This window comes from Bombina bombina, chromosome 1, assembly GCF_027579735.1.
Source record: "Bombina bombina isolate aBomBom1 chromosome 1, aBomBom1.pri, whole genome shotgun sequence".
NCBI lineage: Eukaryota > Metazoa > Chordata > Amphibia > Anura > Bombinatoridae > Bombina > Bombina bombina.
The window spans coordinates 669,593,587-669,621,530 of NC_069499.1; the positions used below are offsets into that span (position 1 = coordinate 669,593,587).

Below are 27,944 nucleotides of genomic sequence, written 5' to 3' on the forward strand. Positions count from 1 at the left end.
CCTTCCTCAGACAAAAGATATTTATATATATGGTTTACAGTGGGTTAATATTATATGATAATCCATTGGTGTCAGTGGGATCCATATAATATATATTTATATATATGGTTTACAGTGGGTTAATTATATATGGTAATTCATTTGTGTCATTGGGATTTTTTATATATATATACACCAATGAATTATCATAAAATTAACCCACTGTACACCATATATATATATATATATAGATCCCACTGACACCACTGAATTATCATATAATTATAATATACAGTATATATATATATCCTATAACATAAAAGGCCAAGTGTGTTTGTCTGAAGCTGTCATGCGCAGTAGAGACAGCGCAAGGACAAACACACCTGGCCTTAGAGTCTACCTGATCTGCTATCCGCTGCGTGACAACAGTGGGCGGGAGTGAGCTTAATCGGATGTGAGAGGGCGGGACCGGGAGTGTGGTGGGGGGGTGGGGCCCGGTGTGGTCGCGAGCGTGCGAGAGATACAGATCAAAAGAGAGGGGGGGAGAGAGAGAAAGAAAGGAGGAGATAGCAAAAGAGGGTAAAAAGCAAAAGAGAGGGGAGAGAGAGCAAAAGAGAGGGGAGAGAGAGCAAAATCGAGAGGAAAGAGCAAAAGAGAGGGGAAATAGCGAAAGAGAGGGAAGTGAGAGCAAAAGAGAGGGGGAGAGAGAGAGCAAAAGAGAGGGAGAGAGAGAGCAAAAAAAGAGAGGGGGAGAGAGAAAAATAGAGTGGGGAAAGAGAGAGAGCAAAAGAGAGGGGGAGAATGAGAGAGAGCAAAAGAGAGGGGGAGAGAGAGCAAAAGAGAGGGGGAGAAAGAAAAAGAGATGTGGGGGAGAGAGAGCAAAAGAGAGGGGGAATAGAGCACAAAAGAAAGGTGGAGTGAGAGCAAAAGAGAGGTGGAGAGAGAGGGGGGAGAGAGAGAGCAAAGAGGGGGGAGAGAAAAGAGCAAAAGAGGGGGGAGAGAAAAGAGCAAAAGAGGGGGAGAGAGAGGGGGAGAGAGAGAGAGCGAGGGAGAGAGAGAGAGAGAAAGAAAGAGAGAGAGAGAGAGGGGGGAGAGGGGGGGTGAGAAAGACAGGGGGAGAAAGCAAAAGAGAGGGGGTTGAGAGAGAGCAAAAGAGAGGGGGAGAGAGAGAGCAAAAGAGAGTTGAGAAAGATAGAGCAAAAGAGAGGGGGGAGCGAGAGAGCGCAAAAGAGAGGGGGAGAGAGCGAGCGCAAAGAGAAAGGGGGTGAGAGCGCAAAAGAGAGGGGGGAGAGAGAGCGCAAAAGAGAGGGGGTGAGAGAGAGCGCAAAAGAGAAGGGGGAAAGAGAGCGCAAAAGAGAAGGGGGAGAGAGCGCAAAAGAGAGGGGGAGAGAGAGAGCACAAAAGAGAGGGGGGAGAGAGAGAGCGCAAAGAGAAAGGGGGTGAGAGCGCAAAAGAGAGGGGGGAGAGAGAGAGCAAAAGAGAGGGGGTGAGAGAGAGCGCAAAAGAGAAGGGGGGAAAGAGAGCGCAAAAGAGAAGGGGGAGAGAGAGAGCGCAAAAGAGAGGGGGAGAGAGAGAGCACAAAAGAGAGGGGGGAGAGAAAGCAAAAGAGAGTGGGGAGAGGGAGCAAAAGAGAGGGGAAAGAGCAAAAGAGAGGGGAGATAGAGCAAAAGAGAGTGGAGAGTAAGAGTAAAAGAGAGGGGGGAGAAAGAGAGCAAAAGAGAGGGGGGAGAGAGAGCAAAAGAGAGGGGGAGAGAAAGCAAAAGAGAGGTGGAGTGAGAGAGAGCACAAAAGAGAGGGTAAGAGAGCGCAAAAGAGAGAGGGGGGAAAGAGAGGGGGGGAGAGAGAGCAAAAGAGAGGGGGAGAGAGAGAGCAAGGGGTGGGACCACTGTACTGCAATAAATGGCCCGTGTGAATGGGCTTTAGGACTAGTATATATATATATATATATATATATATATATATATATATATATATATATATATATATATATATATTACAGTGGGTTAATTATATGATAATTCATTGGTGTCAGTGGAATCCATATGTAATATATATATATTTATATATATGGTTTACAGTGGGTTAATTATAAATGGTAATTCATTGGTGTCATTGGGATAAGAGCCTAGACGGAGGTAAGAGAATTTGCATTTGCATCTGGTAACTACAGATAACGTTATGACATACGTGATATATACCTTCTCTACCGACGCTGATCATATACTTTGACTAAAAGTCATTACCGACTGAAGACGAGGTGGGTTTTATTAACTTGACGATACTCTACAGGCAATGTAAATTTAGTTTCTTGTTAAAGAGTCAGCAACACATAATTTTAACAGATCGTTGTTTTGAAATACTCTTTACTTTTATTCAAACTAAGTAATGGATGTATGGACTGTTTCATTTATACAAAAAGATATCTAACTATAATAATAATTGAAGCATATGAGTGTGTTGAAATAGAACATTGAGTAATACAATGGAGAATGCATATGTACTCAGTGAGTTTGAAGATGAAAGCACAGATTTGTATAAAGAAATTGTACACACTCTAGATAGTCTGTTTTTTGACATGGACACCCTAAGGAAAAGGGACATAAAATTGGATCAAGATATTAAATCTTTTACATTATATAAACAGGAACAGCGCATCCCAAGGGGATTGCGCATAAGAAAATTTCCCTCCTTTATAGTAACAGATCCTGAGTTCATAGAAAAATGGAACACTATTTTAGATACTTGTTCCTTTGCATTAATTGATCTCCTCATCTCCTATAAAAAACAACAGAGAGCTGATCTCCTAATAGAACTCAGACAAACACAGGTTATTCTCAAGCAATATCAACAAGAACCAGACTTTAAGAAGTATGATAAAGAGTTTGAGAAAAAGATGAATATCTTTAAGAGAGAATTGTGGGTATTCAAGTCTAGGAAGATGAGTCGAGACAAAAAAGACTACGACACTAAACAAGTTTATGAGTGAAAAAGGGGGAGGTATATTCCAGCGCCAACCAGACCTTATATGCCCGAGACAGTGGTACCTAGCTACCACTAGGTGAAAACAGAAATGTGAAAAGTGTACTCAGGCGCCAACAATACTGAGGCTAAGGTTAAAAATGAGGATTTATTACATATAATTTACTCACATAATATACATATACATATACAGCTGCATGGATCCACGCTAAAATTGGTCTAAAAATTGGTCTAAAAATGCTGGTCTAAAAATATAAATCTAAATCTAAAAACAATCAATCTGAGAAGTGAGGAACAGACTGTTAGGTGTGTCCCAATGCGATACAATATGTTCCTAAGAGTTACTAAAGGACTAAATAAAAACAGTGGTAGTTACATAGTGATTGGTGAGTGACCTTGTAAAAATAATGTGTTAGATTATTAAAACATTGTGTTAAATCATTTAAAACAATCCAAATATGAAACGGTTAAAAAAGTTGAAAAAATGTTAAAAAATGTGACTGTGTGTACGGTGCCCTTGAAAAAAGGGGTGCTGGAAGTCTAAAAAGTTCCAAAAAAGTACCAAAAAAATCCAAAAAAATTCCAAAAAATATATAAATCCAAAACAATTCTGTGAAGTGTCTTAAATGTGTCCTGAATGATTTGCAGAGGTCCTATGAGTGTCCAAAGTAAAATAAAAGTCAATTTGCTCTGTGCTTGTCCGGTGTGAGATGTCGTTCAGTGCACAAGAATATAACAAAAATAGCAAAAAAATATAGCAAATGAATAGCAAAAAATATAACAAAAATAAAAATAAAAATAAAAATAAACAGAAAAAAACCTGCGAAGAGAAAATGAGACATAATGTGTAAAAACTTTACAGAAATATCCTCCTAATGAAATAGAGCTTACCAGGTCTACGCGTTTCGGCCTCTCCTAGGCCTTTATCAAGACTGAATGGTAAGCTGTTGTTGTTGGCCTTTTATAGGGCCTTTAGTTTTGTAACCGGAAATGGAACTAGTTGGTAACTTCCGGTTTTCGTTGTCATTATAAATTCTATTTCACATTTATATTGTTAATGGGTCTTATTCTATATGGTATAGTATCCTCTTGCAATATATTCGTTCACATTAACTCTTGCTTCTTACTTGTAATCCTACTTTTAATCCTTAGCCTCCGTGCACCCAATGACGTCACTTCCGGTTTGGGTCCGTAATTTACAGATTTAACAATTTGGCTATTAGTTCCACTACTATGGATTGCCCTCTTGTTAGTTACCGGGAATGTTATTTTATTGTGTTGGAATTTGGTAAGGCGTATTTTTAATGATAGGATTACACGATTTACTGTGTTCCGGTTTTCTAAGGATCCCATTGGTCATGACGTCATTGGTTGGCGGTATTGGTTGGCGGTGTACGATTCTTAGCGTTATTTCATTTGTGAATAATAAGGGTGTGTCAGGACCCTATGCTCTAATTGGTCATGACGTCATTGGTTGGCGGTATTGGTTGGCGGTGTCCAATTTTTACTATTTCATTTGTGAATAGTAAGGGTGTGTCAGTACCCTATGCTCTGATTGGGTGTCTATTTGTGTACATAGTGCTAAATCTTCTTATAACTCCATCGTTGTTTGCGGGAGAGTTATTACATTGATTTGTATATGTTCCTATTGTTGTTGAAGGGGGAATGTTAGTTGCTTTTATATTCGCTCAATCTATATCTATATAGTTTGGAAAAAATACAAAGTTTTTTTAGAAACCTTATATTTTTGAGAAATATTGAAATAAAGATATTTGATTTTTGTTACTTTTCAAAATCTTTTTGTGCTGTTGAGAATATAAAAGTGTTGATGACTTTATGAATCTTACAACATTTAAATAAAGCTATTTGATTTTTGTTACTTTTCAAAATCTTTTTGTGCTGTTGAAAATAAAAAAATAAAAAAGTGTTAATGACTTATAACAGAGGGTGGGCATTTCATGTTATATTTGCTTAGGATAAAAATATTATTAAAAATATTATTAAAGAATATATATACACACACACTTATCCCTTACTGTATACAATGAGTAGTTTTCCAAAAGTTTCTAATTGTTTTCCTTCATAGTATAAAATTTCTTATTTCCTCAACTATAAGTTGACAGTGGTTTTGTCATCTTTTCCATTACTATTAGGGTGGGTGCCGGGGGAGGGGTGGTCATTCTAAGTGCTGATCATGTTCTATTTTAAGAGACAGTCAGCTAGATTCTGGCTTTTTAATCTGACATCTTTATCTTTATCTGGATAAAGTGTGATCAGGAATCCTGTGATTATATGAAGATGAGCTTACTTCTTTTCTTTTCCTCAAAATAGGATGGGGATTGCGCATAAGAAAATTTCCCTCCTTTATAGTAACAGATCCTGAGTTCATAGAAAAATGGAACACTATTTTAGATACTTGTTCCTTTGCATTAATTGATCTCCTCATCTCCTATAAAAAACAACAGAGAGCTGATCTCCTAATAGAACTCAGACAAACACAGGTTATTCTCAAGCAATATCAACAAGAACCAGACTTTAAGAAGTATGATAAAGAGTTTGAGAAAAAGATGAATATCTTTAAGAGAGAATTGTGGGTATTCAAGTCTAGGAAGATGAGTCGAGACAAAAAAGACTACGACACTAAACAAGTTTATAGATGGACTCAGGATGATACAACAAGGAGAGGATATAAAAGAAATTGAAAAAATAGCAATAAAGAGATAAGCTGGAGAGGTGGTAACAAGAAAGGGAAAAGTGTTACTTTCTCCGATACAGATTTTGAATGCGAGTCGTCTGATGGTGAGAATTATGAAGAAGGAGCTACAGCAGCAGTTCTCCAGGTGGAGGAAAATCCACAGGAATTGGAAATTTCATTCTCACAGTCAAAAAACGGACAGCCTGTATCAGGAGCAAGAAAAAAACACATAGGGGATGCAGAGGAGGGCACAAGAAGTGCAAATGAAAAGTAAAACAAGAAAACAAATCACAGGACTCCATATGTCACCAGGTCACAGAATGTGACGAAAAAATATGCCTGAACAAAAATGTCATTAATCTGTTTAACCAATCTCTTACTCCCTCACAGGTCAACATTTTGTATAGAGGTTTGAACTTTGTGCCCTCCCATCACTTTAACATCTTTGAGACCATCCTTGATGTTAATCGGTTTGCAAGGAAAATTACGCTAAAAAGGCATTTTTACTCAAAAGATGAGGGGACACAGCACAAATGAAAGTAATCCATTGACTACTGCAGGTAGCAATGTTCAAGAGACCTCTGCTCTGGCTGAGTTGAATTTCTCTGAAATAAACACAATAAGGGATTTAGAAAGCCTCTTGGAGGAAACTGATGACGTAAGGGGTCATTTATTACAAGAAAGACATATATCTCTTAGACACATTAAAGAACCAAGCACTTTCTATCCTACTCACATTCGTCCCAAAGTTATAGATGTTTTTCAAAAAACAGTTGAAAATAAACTGAGGGATCTAAATGACGCTACCCAAACAAAAACTAAGAAACATGCAAACTTGACAGTTAAGGAAAGATAGGCCCTTAAAGAACTGTCTAGTAACGATGACATTGTCATCAGACAGTCCGATAAGGGTGGAAATGTCATAGTTCTAAACAGGGCAGACTATGTGGCTGAAGCTAAGAGACAGCTGACAGATGAAAGTGTATACATAAAGCTTAGAGACAATCCAACAGACAAATTTCTGATAGAAATCACTGATATCATTCAATATGCAAAGTGTAATAATATAATTACTCAGGCCATGGCAGACAAATTGATAGTTAAAAATCCTGTGACTCCAATTTTCCACCACTTCCCTAAAATCCATAAGAACTCCATTTCGCCACCAGGAAGGCCTAATATTGCAGGAATTGGCTCACTTAATGAGGCCCTTTCTGAACTAGTGGATAGCTTTTTGCAGCCCTTGGTGTGTCAGCTTCCCAGCTATATTCAGGATACCACTTCCTTTATTAAAAAAATAGAGGACATTAACTGGCAGGCAAACTATAGATTTATGGTTGTGGATGTTACTTCACTCTACACCTCTATTGACCATCAAAAAGGTCTTGCAGCCATTGAATTTTTCATTGATTCTTATTGTGACTTTGAACATGCCACTAAGATTTTCTTGATGAGAGCAGTGGAATATCTGCTGACGCATAATTTCTTTATGTTTCAAACACAATATTATCTCCAGAGACGCGGGACGGCTATGGGGGCCAAGTTTGCCCCCTCCTACGCCAACCTTTTCATGGGTTGGTGGGAGCTGTCCCGCGTCTATGGAGATAATAATCCCTTCAAGGGACAAATAGTACAGTACTTTCGGTATATCGATGACCTGTTCTTTGTCCTGGACTGTGATGAACGAACAGCCAATAATTTTTGCACGTATTTGAACTGCAATCAATTTGGCATAGAACTAACAGGTGAACACAGCAATGACAGTCAATTTCTTGGACCTCACAGTCCAGGGCAAGGTGGGGTCACCGATACAAACCAAAATGTATAGAAAGGATACGGCTGGCAATACCCTCTTAACATTTGAGTCATGCCATCCCAGACACGTTCTCAAGGGTATCCCAAAAGGGGAACTCATACGCATCAAGAGAAATTGTAGTAGCGAAGAGGAATACCAAGTACAGGCTGTGGAGGCGATACAAAGATTCACTGATAGAGGCTATAAGGAGGATCTCCTTAAAAAATCAAAAGAGAGTGTAGATTCAATTCCGAGACAGCATCTTCTGCAATACAGGCCCAAGAAACAAATAGAAACACAAATGAATTTAAAATTTATCACCACATTCAGTGTTGAATACAACAATGTTCAATAATAAGAGATTGCTTGCCGATTTTGTACTCTGATCCTGTCATTAAATATATTTTGTCCTCTGGGTGTGATTTCATACCAAGAGGAGCAAAAACTTTGGCCAATCATCTATCTCCTTCAGATCTTAAACCAACCAAGAACACGTGTTCGTTATCTAGAAGGGAGGGGTTTTACAGATGTAGACGTCCCATCTGCAAAACTTGTAACTTTGTAACAGAAGGGAGTACATTTAGATCTAGTACTACTAATAAGGAGTACAAGATCAAATACCATATTACCTGTGCGACCACTCACATTGTCTACTTACTCACTTGTGACATTTGTAAAAAACAATATACAGGGAAAACCAAGAGGTCCCTAAGGGACAGGTTCCTTCAACATTTGAGGTCTATCGAGGATGATGACAGCGATACCACTGTATCAAGACACTTTAAGTTGTTTCATAATTCTGAGGTATCAGCGCTAAAAATACAAGGTATAGATCACATTACCAAATGGAAGAGAGGAGGCAATAGGGAAAAGGTGTTAAACAAAAAAGAAATTTTCTGGATGTTTACATTGAGAACAAGTGAACCAGAACATCAGGAAAGATCTTGATGTATTTACCTAAAAGTTAGGTTATGTGAATATTAATTGTTTACATGCAATTACGCCATTGTGTTCCTTGACCTCCTATAATTATATTATAATGTTATGCTTCTAAATTCTAGCAAAAAAGCTGACACATCTTATATTGTCTAGTTTCTATAGACGTTTAAGGGAGTTATTTACTATTGATAGACTATGGGCATGCACTGTCAATGTTTATAATATGGCCCGTATTTTCAGTACATATATCTCATGCTAGAATTTTTCTCATTCTCTAATATGCACAGTCCTCCATATATTAGATAACACTTTAAAAAATGTAAATTTATCTTGACTGCAAATAAGCAATTTTTCTATATATGCTACTTTTTCTGGGAAAGATCTATCTTTATTATTATTATTAATGTGCTTATTATATTTTGCTAATTGTGTTCGTTATTTTCTTGATTTTTCTTTTTGCCTCCCCCTCACTTTTTTTCTTTCCTACCCATAAGTGCGAGTGTTTCTCTTACATTTTCTGTTCAAATTCAGGTGTTTTGTATGTTTTATTCACATGGCTTTAAAAAGGTGCTGAGCTGATCCCCAGGTAAGCAGTGAACAAGTGCGCATGGGCACGAAACGCGTCTGCATGGGGATCAGCTCTACACCTGAATGTTGGCTTTTGCTGGCTCTTCTTCTTGGATACTGAACGCTGATTTTGGCATCCGTTTTAACAATAAAATTTGGACATATTACTTTTACTTGCCGAGAGTTCTACATTCTTCCTTCCTTCCAAGGATCATCTGTGACTGTTGCGTAATAGTGCGCTCCTTCTCTGTGTGATTATTATATATATATATATATAGTTTACAGTGGTTTAATTATGTAATATTTAATTGGTGTCACCGTGTCAGTGGGATCCATATAAATATCCCACTGACACCAATGAATTATTATAAAATTAACCCACTGTAAACCTTATATATATATATATATATATATATATATATATATGGATCCCACTGACATTACTGAATTATCATATAATTATAATATATATATATATATATATATATATATATATATATATATATATCCTATAATATAAAAGGCCAAGTGTGTCATGTGCAGTAGAGACAGTGCAAGGACAAACACACCTGGCCTTAGAGTCTACCTGATCTGCTATCCGCGGCGTGACAACAGTGGGCAGGAGTGGGCTTGATCTGACGTGAGAAGGCGTGTTCAGGAGCGTGGTGGTGGGGCGGGGCCCGGTGTGGTCGTGAGCGTGCGAGAGAGACAGATCAAAAGAGAGGGGGGAGAGAGGAAGTAAGGGGGAAAGAGCAAAAGAGGGTAAAGAGTAAAAGAGAGGGGAGAGAGAGCAAAAGAGAGGGGAGAGAGAGCAAAATAGAGAGGAAAGAGCAAAAGAGAGGGGAAAGTGAGAGCAAAAGAGAGGGGAGAGAGAGAGCAAAAGAGAGGGAGAGAGAGAGCGCAAAAAAAGAGAGGGGGAGAGAGAAAAATAGAGTGGGGAAAGAGAGAGAGCAAAAGAGAGGGGGAGAGACAGCAAAAGAGAGGGGGAGAAAGAAAAAGAGAAGTGGGGGAGAGAGAGCAAAAGAGAGGGGGAGAGAGAGAGTAAAAGAGAGGGGGAGAGAGAGAGCAAAAGAGGGGGGGGGAGAGAGCAAAACAGAGGGGGGGAGAGAGAGAGCAAAAGAGAGGGGGGGAGAGAGAGAGAGCAAAAGAGGGGGGGAGAGAGCTCAAAAAAGGGGGGGGGGGAGAGCAAAAGAGGGGGGGATAGAGCGCAAAAGAAAGGGGGAGTGAGAGCAAAAGAGAGGGGGAAAGAGAGAGAGGGGGAGAGAGGGGGGTAAACGAGAGAGCAAAAGAGAGGGGGAGAGAGAGCAAAAGAGGGGGGGAGAGAAAAATAGCAAAAGAGGGGGGAGAGAGAGAGAGGGGGGAGAGAGAGAGCGGGAGAGAGAGAGAGAGAGAGAGAAAAAAAAGAAAGCGAGAGGAAGAGAGAGAGGGGGAGAGAGGGGCGGTGAGAGAGAGAGGGGGAGAGAGCAAAAGAGAGGGGGTTGAAAGAGAGCAAAAGAGAGGGGGGAGAGAGCAAAAGAGTGGGGAAGAGAGAGAGCAAAAGAGGGGGGAGAGAGAGCGCAAAAGAGAAGGGGAAGAGAGAGTGCAAAAGAGAAGGGGGAAAGAGAGAGCGCAAAAGAGAGGTGGGAGAGAGAGCGCAAAAGAGAGGTGGAGAGAGAGAAAGCAAAAGAGAGGGGGGAGGGAAAGCAAAAGAGAGGGGTGAGAGAAGGAAGAAAGGGAGGGGAAAGAGCAAATGAGAGGGAAGAGAGAGCAAAAGAGAGGGGATGAGAGAGAGCAAAAGAGAGGAGGAAGAGAGAGAGCAAAAGAGAGTTGGGAGAAAGAGAGCAAAAGAGAGGGGGGAGAGAAAGCAAATTAGAGGTGGAGTGAGAGAGAGTGCAAAAGAGAGGGGGGAGAGTGCAAAAGACAGGGGGGAGAGAGAGAAAAAGAGAGGGGGAGAGAGAAAGCAAAAGAGAGGGGGGAGAGAGAGCAAGGGGTTAGACCACTGTACTGCAAAAAATGGGCTGTGTGAACGGGCTTTAGGACTAGTAAATATATATATATATATATATATATATATATATATATATATATATTACAGTGGGTTAATTATATGATAATTCATTGGTGTCAGTGGGATCCAAATGTGTATATATATATATATATATATATATATATATATATATATATATATATATATATATGTATGTATATATATATATATATATATATATATATATATATATATATATATATATATGTATGTATATATATATATATATATATATATATATATATACATACACTGTATATATATATATATATATATATATATATATATATATATATATATATATATACATATATATATATATATATATATATATATATATATATATATATATATATATCAAGAAAAATATAAGAAAGAAGTGGAAATATACAAATAATTATTTCCAAAAAGACAGGGACTTCAGCATTCTTTTCAAAATTATACAGCTCCAAAGTCAAAGTGAACAAAGTAACACTTTATTGACATATGCAATCAAATATCGTGACACACTGTATCCCCCAGGGAAGGAGCTGTGCAAGTTCAGTAGTACAATATACAATATAGGCTTGTTAGTTGATCGCTATAAGTAACAAATATGGTACATTGCAAAATAAAATTAAACCTGACCGGTCAATGTGAACCCCAGTACCGAAAAATACATTTATATTTATATAGAATAGCAGTTAATTTTCAAAGTATATTTAGGGTAACCACTCCCAACTGCACACAGAACCTTCACTAACTGTTGTGGAGGTATAGCCTGGGCAGATTGCAAATACGGGATCTAGGTTATCAATAAAATACTCCTTTTTGTTTCAGCAAGTCAAAGCAGACATAGTACATGTATAGCACATGAAAATGTGTCATTCACAAGCCATGCAATGAGTGAAAACATGACGAATATTAGCAAGAATTTGGTCAAGTGGTGATATACACAGCTTCACCCAGCTGCTCACAGAACCCTTGTGAAATTAAAGAGGTATAACCTGGGCAGGTGTCAATATATGGGATCTAAGTTGTGCAATCAAAAGAAAAACCAAGCAATGAATTTGGCAGTATGCGAAAAACAAAAGTATGCACAAAGGGTTAATAAGCTTAGGCATGGAAGAAAGCTAGCAGTGTGTGGAAAATGTTCCAAATCCATTCGGGGCCTTTCAACTTTATTTTCCCGTGCACAAGAAGTACGCCACTATGGCAAGTGGAAGTTCTCTTTGTAGCAATACAGCCATTAAACGTTATATGTATGGCCTGGGAAGTGTCTCCAAAGGTAATAAAAAGCCGTTAACATAGGCACTTGGAGCATTGGCACATACAGTTCGTGCTTAGTAAAATCATAAACAAAGTGTTTCAACTGGTGCGTAGCAACAACATACTGCACCTTATTCCGAGACTGCTGTAGCTGTGTAGTCCTGTTACAAAGATCCAGGCAGAAGCTTGTCCAAATTCAAGCTACAGGAAAAACTTGCCGCATATTTAGGTGTAACTGTTGTCGATACTCTTGGTCACCTGTTAGGTCAGCTGATGCCGACGTGCGTTTCCCCCCCTCGTCTTTAGTGAGGCGGGGCTTCGTCAGGACGGATACTGTAGGTTTGAAAGTCTTGCTTTTTATAGCGTTTTGAATAGCACGCCCCTACTGACAGGTGAATTTTGCTGCATCTACTCAATGCCTTTTGCGTGCAACTACATATGGCATGTTTAATATTTAGCCTGGAAAATATAAAAAAACATAGTGCAATAAAGAATAAACTTAGAACATCTTTGTTACAATTAATTTTCTAACATCAATCAAATAATTCAAGCCTATAGAAATATGGTATAATCCAGAGAGTATCTAGATATGCCAAACATCTATTAGTAGTCTATAGAATAGTAAATATCTGAAAAAGGGTAATTTAATACGGTTTTCTAAAGAAAACAGGCCATATCAAGCTTGTCATTAAGGCCATTAGGAAATTGAGTATCCAGCGTGGATATCCATCTACACTCTTTTCTAAGGAGTGTTTTGTCATTGTCACCTCCTCTGGCATTAATTATACCTCTATCTATGCCTATTACCCTTAGAGAGTCAGAATTACAAGTATGAAATTTCTCAAAATGTTTAGCCACATTGATTTTTGGATTTCGATTTTTTATGTCGTCTCGATGCTCATTAATACGGTCTTTGATCGCTCTTTTGGTTTTGCCCACGTAAAAAGTGGGACACGAGCAAGACAACAGGTACACAACCCCTTCAGTGTTGCAATTGACAAAGTGTTTCAATGTATACACTTTTCCTGTATGTGAATGAAATTCTTTAGTTTTAACCATATATTTACATGTGACACATTTTCCACATGGATGGTTGCCCCTAGGTTTAAATTTGGAAAGCCAGTTTTTCTCTTTTTGTTGAGAGACAAACTAACTTCTTACCAGTTTGTCCCTTAGACTTGGCGCCCTCCTTGCAGTTAGTCCAGGAAATTCTCCTACTTCACGAGCGACATTTTCATCACTCATAAGAACATTCCAGTTCTTAGAAAGTATATTTTGTAAGCCACTCCAATGGCAATTGAATTCAGTATTGAATCTGATTTTTGTATCTACATTTTTCTCTTTTGAGAATAGCAGGCTGTCTCTTTTGAGATGTCCTGCATCCTTTTCTGCCCCTTTTATTAGTCGTTTTGAGTATCCTCTTTCTATGAAATGTTTTTCCATTTCAGTAGCATGTTTGATGTATTTTTCTCTAGAGGAACAATTTCTACACAGTCTTAGAAATTGTCCTCTGGGAATACCTCTCTTCAAATGGGCAGGATGATGGCTTGAAGCTAAAAATTTATATATATATATATATATATATATATATGAATATTTTTTTGTAAAATATATATCTATACCTATATATCTATACCTATATCGCATCCTGCACTAATATTAGCGCACCACTTGTAATCTGGCACGTAATGTATTTACTGCAGATGACAACCATGTTCCGTCATCTGGGGAGGGTGCTATTGGAGCTCATTGCGACCCCTGCACTTACCCACATCCCTGGTGGTATAGGGCTCCAGATCACCCAGGGAATCTGGTGATACCGGTAATTTGTGCCCAGAAAACCTGGAAGTGCCAGGTGGGCTTAAGGGAGCAGGATGAAGGTGTTAACTTGATATTTAAATGCCTCAATCTCAGCCAAATAAAGGGACACTGAACCCAATTTTTTTCTTTCATGATTCAGATAGAGCATGAAATTTTAAGTGACTTTCTAATTTACTCCTACTATCAATTTTTCTTCGTTCTCTAGCTATCTTTATTTTAAAAGCAGGAATGTAAATCTTAGCAGCCAGCCCATTTTAGGTTCAGCACCATGGATAGCGCTTGCTTATTGGAGACTTACATTTACCCACCAATAAGCAAGCATAACCCAGGTTCTCAACCAAAAATGGGCCGGCTCCTATACATCACATTCCTGCTTTTTAAATAAAGATAGCAAGAGAACGAAGAAAAATTGATAATAGGCGTAAATTAGAAAGTTGCTTAAAATTGCATGCTCTGTCTGAATCATGAAAGAAAAAAAATGGGTTTAAGTCTTAGAAACTCCCAAGATCATTCCACCATTTGAAAGCTAATCACCTGCTCTTTTAAACGTGTGTAGTTGGTGATAATTATTAAGCACATTTTTAAAAAGCAAACAAACTGTTTTTAATAACGTTCATATAAATATACCCATATAATAGGCCATCAATAAAAGCCTAGAGAACATCAAGACCCCTTGTTTTAAAGCCCCTAAGCCCTAAATAAGTTTTAATAACCAGGTGATCACTGTGGTAATAGTGATCACCTGGCATGGAAACAAAATTCCTTTTATTTGCACAGAGGCTCATGGGAGCAGCTATGTACAGATCAAAGTTGCATAACTATCCTGAAAGGCCCTTATTTTTATGAGGATAACCCCTTCTTTATACTATAGAGTTTAGGAGGGGAAAACACTCTATTGGTTATAGCCTTGTTTATTCAATTTTGTTTTAATCGGCTTGGTCTCCTGAAAAATAAAGATATATTTGTATGGTTTTCTCACTGAAAAATAACACAGCATCTAAAAACTGCAAGCAACTCAGCACAGGGGTGGAAATGGCTGAGCAGTTAAAGGGACCCTGGCTAATGCAGGAGTAATTTACAGGAACAAACAACAGAACGGTTGTCAAGAGCAGGTGCTTTCTGCCTTCTCTAATGAAGACAAGAAGACATTTGAGCAACACACCTTTCTACATTCCTTTTTTGAATTCAGTTTAGCTGATATGGATGCCCCTTTAAATATAACAATGGTTCAGCAGTGATCTTGTGGCTAATAATAATGATTAGTTCAAATTTGTGGCATGGTTACAAATATTATCAAATCTGGATTTTATGGTTTGAAATTAAATTATCAACTTCTTTTTCTAGTATGCAATAAGCACAAAGAAAAATAAATACTGAAGCCGTTACCGATATTAACATTTCTTTCATGTAATTAGCAAGAGTCCATGAGCTAGTGACGTATGGGATATACATTCCTACCAGGAGGGGCAAAGTTTCCCAAACCTCAAAATGCCTATAAATACACCCCTCACCACACCCACAAATCAGTTTTACAAACTTTGCCTCCGATGGAGGTGGTGAAGTAAGTTTGTGCTAGATTCTACGTTGATATGCGCTCCGCAGCAAGTTGGAGCCCGGTTTTCCTCTCAGCGTGCAGTGAATGTCAGAGGGATGTGAGGAGAGTATTGCCTATTTGAATGCAATGATCTCCTTCTACGGGGTCTATTTCATAGGTTCTCTGTTATCGGTCGTAGAGATTCATCTCTTACCTCCCTTTTCAGATCGACGATATACTCTTATATATACCATTTCCTCTACTGATTCTCGTTTCAGTACTGGTTTGGCTTTCTACAACATGTAGATGAGTGTCCTGGGGTAAGTAAATCTTATTTTCTGTGACACTCTAAGCTATGGTTGGGCACTTTATTTATAAAGTTCTAAATATATGTATTCAAACATTTATTTGCCTTGACTCAGAATGTTCAACATTCCTTATTTCCAGACAGTCAGTTTCATATTTGGGATAATGCATATGAATCAATCATTTTTTCTTACCTTAAAAATTTGACTTTTTTTTTTTTTTTTTCCTGTGGGCTGTTAGGCTCGCGGGGGCTGAAAATGCTTCATTTTATTGCGTCATTCTTGGCGTGGACTTTGTTGGCGCAAAAAAAATCTTTTCTGTTGCGTCATTTTTTGACGTCCTTTTGCGCCAAAAATGTCGGCGTTCCGGATGTGGCGTCATTTTTGGCGCCAAAAAACATTTAGGCGCCAAACAATGTGGGTGTATTATTTGGCGCCAAAAAATATGGGCGTCGCTTTTGTCTCCACATTATTTCAGTCTCATTTTTTCTTTGCTTCTGGTTACTAGAAGCTTGTTTATTGGCATTTTTTCCCATTCCTGAAACTGTCATTTAAGGAATTTGATCAATTTTGCTTTATATGTTGTTTTTTTTCTTACATATTGCAAGATGTCTCACGTTGCATCTGAGTCAGAAGATACTTCAGGAAAATCGCTGTCTAGTGCTGGATCTACCAAAGCTAAGTGTATCTGCTGTAAACTTTTGGTAGCTATTCCTCCGGCTGTTGTTTGTATTAAAGGGACATTCCACCCACATTTTTTCTTTTATAATTTAGAAAGAGAATGCAATTTTAAACATCTTTCTAATTTACTTATATTATCTAATTTGTTTTATTCTCTTGATATTCTTTGATGAAAAGCATATCTAGATATGCCCACTAGCTGCTGATTGGTTGCTGCACATAGAAGCCTCGTGTGATTGGCTCACCATGTGCATTGCTTTTTCTTCAACTAAGGATATTTAAAAAGTGAAGCAAAATAAATAATGGAAGTAAATTGTAATGTTGTTTAAATTTCTATTCTCTATCTAAATCATGAAAGAAAGATTTTGGGTTTAGTGGCCCTTTAATTGTCATGACAAACTTGTTAAAGCAGATAATATTTCCTTTAGTAATGTACCATTGCCTGTTGCAGTTCCCTCAACATCTAAGGTGCAGAATGTTCCTGATAACATAAGAGATTTTGTTTCTGAATCCATCAAGAAGGCTATGGCCTAGATTTAGAGTTCGGCGGTAGCCGTCAAAACCAGCGTTAGAGGCTCCTAACGCTGGTTTTGGGCGCCCGCTGGTATTTGGAGTCAGTGATTAAAGGGTCTAACGCTCACTTTTCAGCCGCGACTTTTCCATACCGCAGATCCCCCTACGCCATTTGCGTAGCCTATCTTTTAAATGGGATCTTTCTCACGCTGGTATTTAGAGTCGTTTCTGCAGTGAGCGTTAGAGCTCTAACGACAAGATTCCAGCCGCCTGAAAAAAGCAGGAGTTAAGAGCTTTCTGGCTAACGCCGGTTTCTAAAGCTCTTAACTACTGTACCCTAAAGTACACTAACACCCATAAACTACCTATGTACCCCTAAACCGAGGTCCCCCCACATCGCCGCCACTCGATTAAAATTTTTAACCCCTAATCTGCCGACCGCCACCTACGTTATACTTATGTACCCCTAATCTGCTGCCCCTAACCCCGCCGACCCCTATATTATATTTATTAACCCCTAACTTGCCCCCCACAACGTCGCCGCAAGCTACTTAAAATAATTAACCCCTAATCTTCCGACCGCAAATCGCCGCCACCTACGTTATCCCTATGTACCCCTAATCTGCTGCCCTAACATCGCCGACCCCTATGTTATATTTATTAACCCCTAATCTGCCCCCCACAACGTCGCCGACACCTACCTACACTTATTAACCCCTAATCTGCCGAGCGGACCTGAGCGCTACTATAATAAATGTATTAACCCCTAATCCGCCTCACTAACCCTATCATAAATAGTATTAACCCCTAATCTGCCCTCCCTAACATCGCCGACACCTACCTTCAATTATTAACCCCTAATCTGCCGAGCGGAGCTCACCGCTATTCTAATAAATGTATTAACCCCTAAAGCTAAGTCTAACCCTAACACTAACACCCCCCTAAGTTAAATATAATTTTTATCTAACGAAATAAATTAACTCTTATTAAATAAATGATTCCTATTTAAAGCTAAATACTTACCTGTAAAATACATCCTAATATAGCTAAAATATAAATTATAATTATATTATAGCTATTTTAGGATTAATATTTATTTTACAGGTAACTTTGTAATTATTTTAACCAGGTACAATAGCTATTAAATAGTTAAGAACTATTTAATAGTTACCTAGTTAAAATAATAACAAAATTACCTGTAAAATAAGTCCTAACCTAAGATATAATTAAACCTACCACTACCCTATCAATAAAATAATTAAATAAACTACCTACAATTACCTACAATTAACCTAACACTACACTATCAATAAATTAATTAAACACAATTCCTACAAATAAATACAATTAAATAAACTATCTAAAGTACAAAAAATAAAAAAGATCTAAGTTACAGAAAATAAAAAAATATTTACAAACATAATAAAAATATTACAACAATTTTAAACTAATTACACCTACTCTAAGCCCCCTAATAAAATAACAAAGACCCCCAAAATAAAAAATTCCCTACCCTATTCTAAAATACAAAAATTACAAGCTCTTTTACCTTACCAGCCCTGAACAGGGCCCTTTGCGGGGCATGCCCCAAGAATTTCAGCTCTTTTGCCTGTAAAAAAAAACATACAATACCCCCCCCCCAACATTACAACCCACCACCCACATACCCCTAATCTAACCCAAACCCCCTTAAATAAACCTAACACTAATCCCCTGAAGATCTTCCTACCTTGTCTTCACCATCCAGGTATCACCGATCCGTCCTGGCTCCAAGATCTTCATCCAACCCAAGCGGGGGTTGGCGATCCATAATCCGGTGCTCCAAAGTCTTCCTCCTATCCGGTAAGAAGAGGACATCCGGACCGGCAAACATCTTCTCCAAGCGGCATCTTCTATGTTCTTCCATCCGATGACGACCGGCTCCATCTTGAAGACCTCCAGCGCGGATCCATCCTCTTCTTCCGACGACTAGACGACGAATGACGGTTCCTTTAAGGGACGTCATCCAAGATGGCGTCCCTCGAATTCCGATTGGCTGATAGGATTCTATCAGCCAATCGGAATTAAGGTAGGAATTTTCTGATTGGCTGATGGAATCAGCCAATCAGAATCAAGTTCAATCCGATTGGCTGATCCAATCAGCCAATCAGATTGAGCTCGCATTCTATTGGCTGTTCCGATCAGCCAATAGAATGCGAGCTCAATCTGATTGGCTGATTGGATCAGCCAATCGGATTGAACTTGATTCTGATTGGCTGATTCCATCAGCCAATCAGAATATTCCTACCTTAATTCCGATTGGCTGATAGAATCCTATCAGCCAATCGGAATTCGAGGGACGCCATCTTGGATGACGTCCCTTAAAGGAACCGTCATTCGTCGTCTAGTCGTCGGAAGAAGAGGATGGATCCGCGCTGGAGGTCTTCAAGATGGAGCCGGTCGTCATCGGATGGAAGAACATAGAAGATGCCGCTTGGAGAAGATGTTTGCCGGTCCGGATGTCCTCTTCTTGCCGGATAGGAGGAAGACTTTGGAGCACCGGATTATGGATCGCCAACCCCCGCTTGGGTTGGATGAAGATCTTGGAGCCAGGACGGATCGGTGATACCTGGATGGTGAAGACAAGGTAGGAAGATCTTCAGGGGATTAGTGTTAGGTTTATTTAAGGGGGTTTGGGTTAGATTAGGGGTATGTGGGTGGTGGGTTGTAATGTTGGGGGGGGGGTATTGTATGTTTTTTTTTACAGGCAAAAGAGCTGAAATTCTTGGGGCATGCCCCGCAAAGGGCCCTGTTCAGGGCTGGTAAGGTAAAAGAGCTTGTAATTTTTGTATTTTAGAATAGGGTAGGGAATTTTTTATTTTGGGGGTCTTTGTTATTTTATTAGGGGGCTTAGAGTAGGTGTAATTAGTTTAAAATTGTTGTAATATTTTTATTATGTTTGTAAATATTTTTTTATTTTCTGTAACTTAGATCTTTTTTATTTTTTGTACTTTAGATAGTTTATTTAATTGTATTTATTTGTAGGAATTGTGTTTAATTAATTTATTGATAGTGTAGTGTTAGGTTAATTGTAGGTAATTGTAGGTAGTTTATTTAATTATTTTATTGATAGGGTAGTGGTAGGTTTAATTATATCTTAGGTTAGGACTTATTTTACAGGTAATTTTGTTATTATTTTAACTAGGTAACTATTAAATAGTTCTTAACTATTTAATAGCTATTGTACCTGGTTAAAATAATTACAAAGTTACCTGTAAAATAAATATTAATCCTAAAATAGCTATAATATAATTATAATTTATATTTTAGCTATATTAGGATGTATTTTACATGTAAGTATTTAGCTTTAAATAGGAATCATTTATTTAATAAGAGTTAATTTATTTCGTTAGATAAAAATTATATTTAACTTAGGGGGGTGTTAGTGTTAGGGTTAGACTTAGCTTTAGGGGTTAATACATTTATTAGAATAGCGGTGAGCTCCGGTCGGCAGATTAGGGGTTAATAATTGAAGGTAGGTGTCGGCGATGTTAGGGAGGGCAGATTAGGGGTTAATACTATTTATGATAGGGTTAGTGAGGCGGATTAGGGGTTAATACATTTATTATAGTAGCGCTCAGGTCCGCTCGGCAGATTAGGGGTTAATAAGTGTAGGTAGGTGTCGGCGACGTTGTGGGGGGCAGATTAGGGGTTAATAAATATAACATAGGGGTCGGCGATGTTAGGGCAGCAGATTAGGGGTACATAGGGATAACGTAGGTGGCGGCGGTTTACGGAGCGGCAGATTAGGGGTTAAAAGTGTAATGCAGGGGTCAGCGATAGCGGGGGCGGCAGATTAGGGGTTAATAAGTGTAAGGTTAGGGGTGTTTAGACTCGGGGTACATGTTAGAGTGTTAGGTGCAGACGTAGGAAGTGTTTCCCCATAGGAAACAATGGGGCTGCGTTAGGAGCTGAACGCTGCTTTTTTGCAGGTGTTAGGTTTTTTTTCAGCTCAAACAGCCCCATTGTTTCCTATGGGAGAATCGTGCACGAGCATGTTTTTGATGCCGGCCGCGTCCGTAAGCAACTCTGGTATCGAGAGTTGCATTTGCGGTAAAAATGCCCTACGCTCCTTTTTTGGAGCCTAACGCAGCATTTGTTTTAACTCTCGATACCAGAGTTAAATTTATGGTGCGGCCAGAAAAAAGCCTGCGGAGCGTTAACAGCCCTTTTACCGCCGAACTCTAAATCTAGGCCTATGTCTGTTATTTCTCCTTCTAGTAAACATAAAAAATCTTTTAAAACTTCTCTCTCTACAGATGAATTTTTAAATGAACATCATCATTCTGATTCTGATGACTCTTCTGGTTCAGAGGATTCTGTCTCAGAGATTGATGCTGATAAATCTTCATATTTATTTAAAATGGAATTTATTCGTTCTTTACTTAAAGAAGTACTAATTGCTTTAGAAATAGAGGATTCTGGTCCTCTTGATACTAATTCTAAACGTTTAGATAAGGTATTTAAATCTCCTGTGGTTATTCCAGAAGTTTTTCCTGTTCCTAAATGCTATTTCTGAAGTAATTTCCAGAGAATGGGATAAATTGGGTAATTCATTTACTCCTTCTAAACGTTTTAAGCAATTATATCCTGTGCCGTCTGACAGATTAGAATTTTGGGACAAAATCCCTAAAGTCGATGGGGCTATTTCTACCCTTGCTAAACGTACTACTATTCCTACGTCAGATGGTACTTTGTTTAAAGATCCTTTAGATAGGAAAATTGAATCCTTTCTAAGAAAAGCTTATCTGTGTTCAGGTAATCTTCTTAGACCTGCTATATCTTTGGCTGATGTTGCTGCAGCTTCAACTTTTTGGTTGGAGACTTTAGCACAACAAGTAACAGATCATGATTCTCATAATATTATTATTCTTCTTCAGCATGCTAATAATTTTATCTGTGATGCCATTTTTTATATTATCAGAGTTGATGTCAGGTTTATGTCTCTAGCTATTTTAGCTAGAAGAGCTTTATGGCTTAAAACTTGGAATGCTGATATGGCTTCTAAATCAACTCTACTTTCCATTTCTTTCCAGGGTTACAAATTATTTGGTTCTCAGTTGGATTCCATTAGCTTAACTGTTACTGGTGGGAAAGGAACTTTTTTACCACAGGATAAAAAATCTAAGGGTAAAAACAGGGCTAATAATCGTTTTCGTTCCTTTCGTTTCAACAAAGAACAAAAGCCTGATCCTTCATCCTCAGGAGCAGTTTCAGTTTGGAAACCATCTCCAGTCTGGAATAAATCCAAGCCTTCTAGAAAGGCAAAGCCTGCTTCTAAGTCCACATGAAGGTGCGGCCCTCATTCCAGCTCAGCTGGTAGGGGGCAGGTTACGTTTTTTCAAAGAAATTTGGATCAATTCTGTTCACAATCTTTGGATTCAGAACATTGTTTCAGAAGGGTACAGAATTGGTTTCAAGATGAGACCTCCTGCAAAGAGATTTTTTCTTTCCCGTGTCCCAGTAAATCCAGTGAAAGCTCAAGCATTTCTGAATTGTGTTTCAGATCTAGAGTTCGCTGGAGTAATTATGCCAGTTCCAGTTCTGGAACAGGGGATGGGGTTTTATTCAAATCTCTTCATTGTACCAAAGAAGGAGAATTCCTTCAGACCAGTTCTGGATCTAAAAATATTGAATCGATATGTAAGGATACCAACGTTCAAAATGGTAACTGTAAGGACTATCTTGCCTTTTGTTCAGCAAGGGCATTTTATGTCCACAATAGATTTACAGGATGCATATCTGCATATTCCGATTCATCCAGATCATTATCAGTTCCTGAGATTCTCTTTTCTGGACAAGCATTACCAGTTTGTGGCTCTGCCGTTTGGCCTAGCTACAGCTCCAAGAATTTTTACAAAGGTTCTCGGTGCCCTTCTGTCTGTAATCAGAGAACAGGGTATTGTGGTATTTCCTTATTTGGACGATATCTTGGTACTTGCTCAGTCTTTACATTTAGCAGAATCTCATACGAATCGACTTGTGTTGTTTCTTCAAGATCATGGTTGGAGGATCAATTCACCAAAAAGTTCATTGATTCCTCAGACAAGGGTACCCTTTCTGGGTTTCCAGATAGATTCAGTGTCCATGACTCTGTCTTTAACAGACAAGAGACGTCTAAAATTGATTTCAGCTTGTCGAAACCTTCAGTCACAATCATTCCCTTCGGTAGCCTTATGCATGGAAATTCTAGGTCTTATGACTGCTGCATCGGACGCGATCCCCTTTGCTCGTTTTCACATGCGACCTCTTCAGCTCTGTATGCTGAATCAATGGTGCAAGGATTACACAAAGATATCTCAATTAATATCTTTAAAACCGATTGTACGACACTCTCTAACGTGGTGGACAGATCACCATCGTTTAATTCAGGGGGCTTCTTTTGTGCTTCCGACCTGGACTGTAATTTCAACAGATGCAAGTCTCACAGGTTGGGGAGCTGTGTGGGGATCTCTGACGGCACAAGGAGTTTGGGAATCTCAGGAGGTGAGATTACCGATCAATATTTTGGAACTCCGTGCAATTTTCAGAGCTCTTCAGTCTTGGCCTCTTCTGAAGAGAGAATCGTTCATTTGTTTTCAGACAGACAATGTCACTACTGTGGCATACATCAATCATCAAGGAGGGACTCACAGTCCTCTGGCTATGAAAGAAGTATCTCGAATTCTGGTTTGGGCGGAATCCAGCTCCTGTCTAATCTCTGCGGTTCATATCCCAGGTATAGACAATTGGGAAGCGGATTATCTCAGTCGCCAAACGTTGCATCCGGGCGAATGGTATCTTCACCCAGAGGTATTTCTTCAGATTGTTCAAATGTGGGAGCTTCCAGAAATAGATCTGATGGCGTCTCATCTAAACAAGAAACTTCCCAGGTATCTGTCCAGATCCCGAGATCCTCAGGCGGAAGCAGTGGATGCATTATCACTTCCTTGGAAGTATCATCCTGCTTATATCTTTCCGCCTCTAGTTCTTCTTCCAAGAGTAATCTCCAAGATTCTGAAGGAATGCTCGTTTGTTCTGCTGGTAGCTCCGGCATGGCCTCACAGGTTTTGGTATGCGGATCTTGTCCGGATGGCCTCTTGCCATCCGTGGACTCTTCCGCTACGACTAGACCTTCTGTCGCAAGGTCCTTTTTTCCATCAGGATCTCAAATCCTTAAATTTAAAGGTATGGAGATTGAACGCTTGATTCTTGGTCAAAGAGGTTTCTCTGACTCTGTGATTAATACTATGTTACAGGCTCGTAAATCTGTATCCAGAGAGATATAGTATAGAGTCTGGAAGACTTATATTTCTTGGTGTCTTTCTCATCATTTTTCTTGGCATTCTTTTAGAATTCCGAGAATTTTACAGTTTCTTCAGGATGGTTTAGATAAAGGTTTATCCGCAAGTTCTTTGAAAGGACAAATCTCTGCTCTTTCTGTTCTTTTTCACAGAAAGATTGCTAATCTTCCTGATATTCATTGTTTTGTACAAGCTTTGGTTCGTATAAAACCTGTCATTAAGTCAATTTCTCCTCCTTGGAGTTTGAATTTGGTTCTGGGGGCTCTTCAAGCTCCTCCGTTTGAACCTATGCATTCATTGGACATTAAATTACTTTCTTGGAAAGTTTTGTTCCTTTTGGCAATCTCTTCTGCCAGAAGAGTTTCTGAATTATCTGCTCTTTCTTGTGAGTCTCCTTTTCTGATTTTTCATCAGGATAAGGCAGGGTTGCGAACTTCTTTTGAATTTTTACCTAAAGTTGTGAATTCTAACAACATTAGTAGGGAAATTGTGGTTCCTTCATTATGTCCTAATCCTAAGAATTCTAAGGAGAAATCATTGCATTCTTTGGATGTTGTTAGAGCTTTGAAATATTATGTTGAAGCTACTAAGTCTTTCCGAAAGACTTCTAGTTTATTTGTTATCTTTTCTGGTTCTAGAAAAGGCCAGAAAGCTTCTGCCATTTCTTTGGCATCTTGGTTGAAATCTTTAATTCATCTTGCCTATGTTGAGTCGGGTAAATCTCCGCCTCAAAGGATTACAGCTCATTCTACTAGGTCAGTTTCTACTTCCTGGGCGTTTAGGAATGAAGCTTCGATTGATCAGATTTGCAAAGCAGCAACTTGGTCCTCTTTGCATACTTTTACTAAATTCTACCATTTTGATGTATTTTCTTCTTCTGAAGCAGTTTTTGGTAGAAAAGTACTTCAGGCAGCGGTTTCAGTTTGAATCTTCTGCTTATGTTTTTCGTTAAACTTTATTTTGGGTGTGGATTATTTTCAGCAGGAATTGGCTGTCTTTATTTTATCCCTCCCTCTCTAGTGACTCTTGCGTGGAAAGATCCACATCTTGGGTAATCATTATCCCATACGTCACTAGCTCATGGACTCTTGCTAATTACATGAAAGAAAACATAATTTATGTAAGAACTTACCTGATAAATTCATTTCTTTCATATTAGCAAGAGTCCATGAGGCCCGCCCTTTTTTTTGGGGTGGTTATGATTTTTGTATAAAGCACAATTATTCCAATTCCTTATTTTATATGCTTTCGCACTTTTTTATCACCCCACTTCTTGGCTATTCGTTAAACTGAATTGTGGGTGTGGTGAGGGGTATATTTATAGGCATTTTGAGGTTTGGGAAACTTTGCCCCTCCTGGTAGGAATGTATATCCCATACGTCACTAGCTCATGGACTCTTGCTAATATGAAAGAAATGAATTTATCAGGTAAGTTTTTACATAAATTATGTTTTTAAAAATGATATAATGACATGTATATCTAAATATATCTATCTATCTATCTATCTATCTATCTATCTATATATATATATATATATATATATATATATATATATATATATATATATATATATTATTTATACACACACCTTTGACTCCTTCCCAGTCCCATCCCTTTTCATATATTTTATCCAATTCTACCACAAAACCTTTTTCCATTAATTAGCCTGTTTTTCCTATGAAGTCAAAACATAACTTATATCCTTTATTTCCATAGCATTTTTATGTGTTTTGTTATGCAAACTAGCAAGTGATAATGGTTTACTTCAGGTCTCAAAATCTGTTACATTTTAAAGCAGAATTTTGGATTTCACTAAAACACACCACTAGTAATATGAGCAAAATGACTGAATTAATAGCACTCTCTGCTCTACAGTATGGGCACGGTAAAAAAACGTAATTTTAAGACTAACAACCCTTCACTGATGTGTGTTTAACCCTCACTGAGGGGTTAAAGGATTATTTTCTGTTATAATTTTTAAGCTAAACAACTAACATATTAAAGTTAATAAACATTAATTAAAACCTACTGACCTACATTTTCTCCAAAAAAAAGTTTCATAACGTTCTAAAAGTTATATCTTTTATTCCCCGATGATGTCACGTTATCCTGCCCACTATTTTCAGCACTGCGTGTTCAAAATACTTAAACCAATAACTTTGTGTTTAAAGTGCCATTTTGAAACCTAGGTATTGTAAACGGATTGGTACAGAGCAAAGGATACCCACGGAGTGGGTTTGGAAAACAATTAAATTTGCAGACAAGATTTCTGATATACGGTAGAGATATGTTAATGAAATGCTATTGATAACAAGCATATTTGGGGTAGTTAGTTAGTAACAGGCATAGAAAATATTTACTTACAGTGGCCCTTTAAACACACAGTAGAAGCACGACTCTGCTGGTCCCGATCCAATCTGCAGCTGTATTTAACAAACAGCAATTCTAGTCTTTCAAATGAATGGTCCTGTGCCTGTCATACTGCTAGATGATTGTCATAATAATGATAAATACCTCACAGCATTGGTTCTATTTCAGGTGTTCTGGCAGTTTTTAAAGGGACATAAAACCCAAAAGGTTTTCATTCATGATTCAGACAGAACATGCAATTTTATGTTGAAATAATTTGTATTGTATTTCAATGTGACATGAACAGTAATAGAAACAGAACATTTCTGTAATTTTAGGTCTCCTCCAACTCGCTTGTGGCGAAGAAAGGGAAAAGTCAGATGAATATGGCCTATCTACTGATCATCATAACATTAGTGACCGTCCACAAGAAAAGATTAGTAGCAAGTTGTTGGGATTCTGTCCATTTTGCTTCAATTACAACATACAAGAGTTTGTTTTGCTCAGAATGATAGAATAAACTTGTGACTCTGTCAGATCCTATTGGTTGTTTGTGAGAGTATAACATTGTCACAAATATCTTGTATATAAGAAATGTAACTAACATGAAACATTAAACAAAAACATATCAACCATATTACTGAATACCAGAGTTGTGTGTCGAATCATTACTATCTTTAAACATCTCATTATTAGCGTTCTGAAAAGGTTGGAATTAACGTATACGTTCTCTCGGATCATCAAAAGCATTAAAGGGACTGTCTACACCTTATTCATCTTACTTTAGATTAAGCTGCAGTTATCCTTCTGTACCCTTTCCTATATCATGCAGCAGGAACAGTAAATATGTGTTTTTAAAATAATATTGTTATTGGTCACTTTGAAATGGCTGCCAAGCTCTGCCCACTGATTTCATCATGATCTGGGCAGCATCTATGCACCCTGCTGAATAGCATTGACAGTCTTTTGAATCCAATTAGAGAGTCTTTTGTACCTAGTGAAGCCTTTAATGCAGCCCAGATATTGATGTCATCAGTGGGTGGAGCTTGGCAGCCATTTCAAAGTGACCAGAAACAATATTTATTTTAAAATAACTTTTTTACCGTTCCTGCTGCATGATATAGAAAGGGGTGCAGGAGGATATTTGCAGCTTAATCTAAGGTAAGATTACTAAGGTGTAGACTGTCTCT

At 38.3% G+C, this 27,944-nt stretch overlaps 1 long non-coding RNA gene across 1 annotated transcript in view; it reads left to right on the plus strand.

Annotated features, from left to right (window-relative positions):
- LOC128639246 (uncharacterized) overlaps positions 1-27,399 on the plus strand; it is a 150,126-nt gene extending 122,727 nt beyond the window's left edge. Inside the window, exon 2 of the long non-coding RNA XR_008399151.1 lies at positions 27,093-27,399. This is a non-coding gene — a long non-coding RNA (uncharacterized LOC128639246). The remainder of the gene's footprint in view (positions 1-27,092) is intronic.
- The last annotated feature ends 545 nt before the right edge of the window (positions 27,400-27,944 follow it).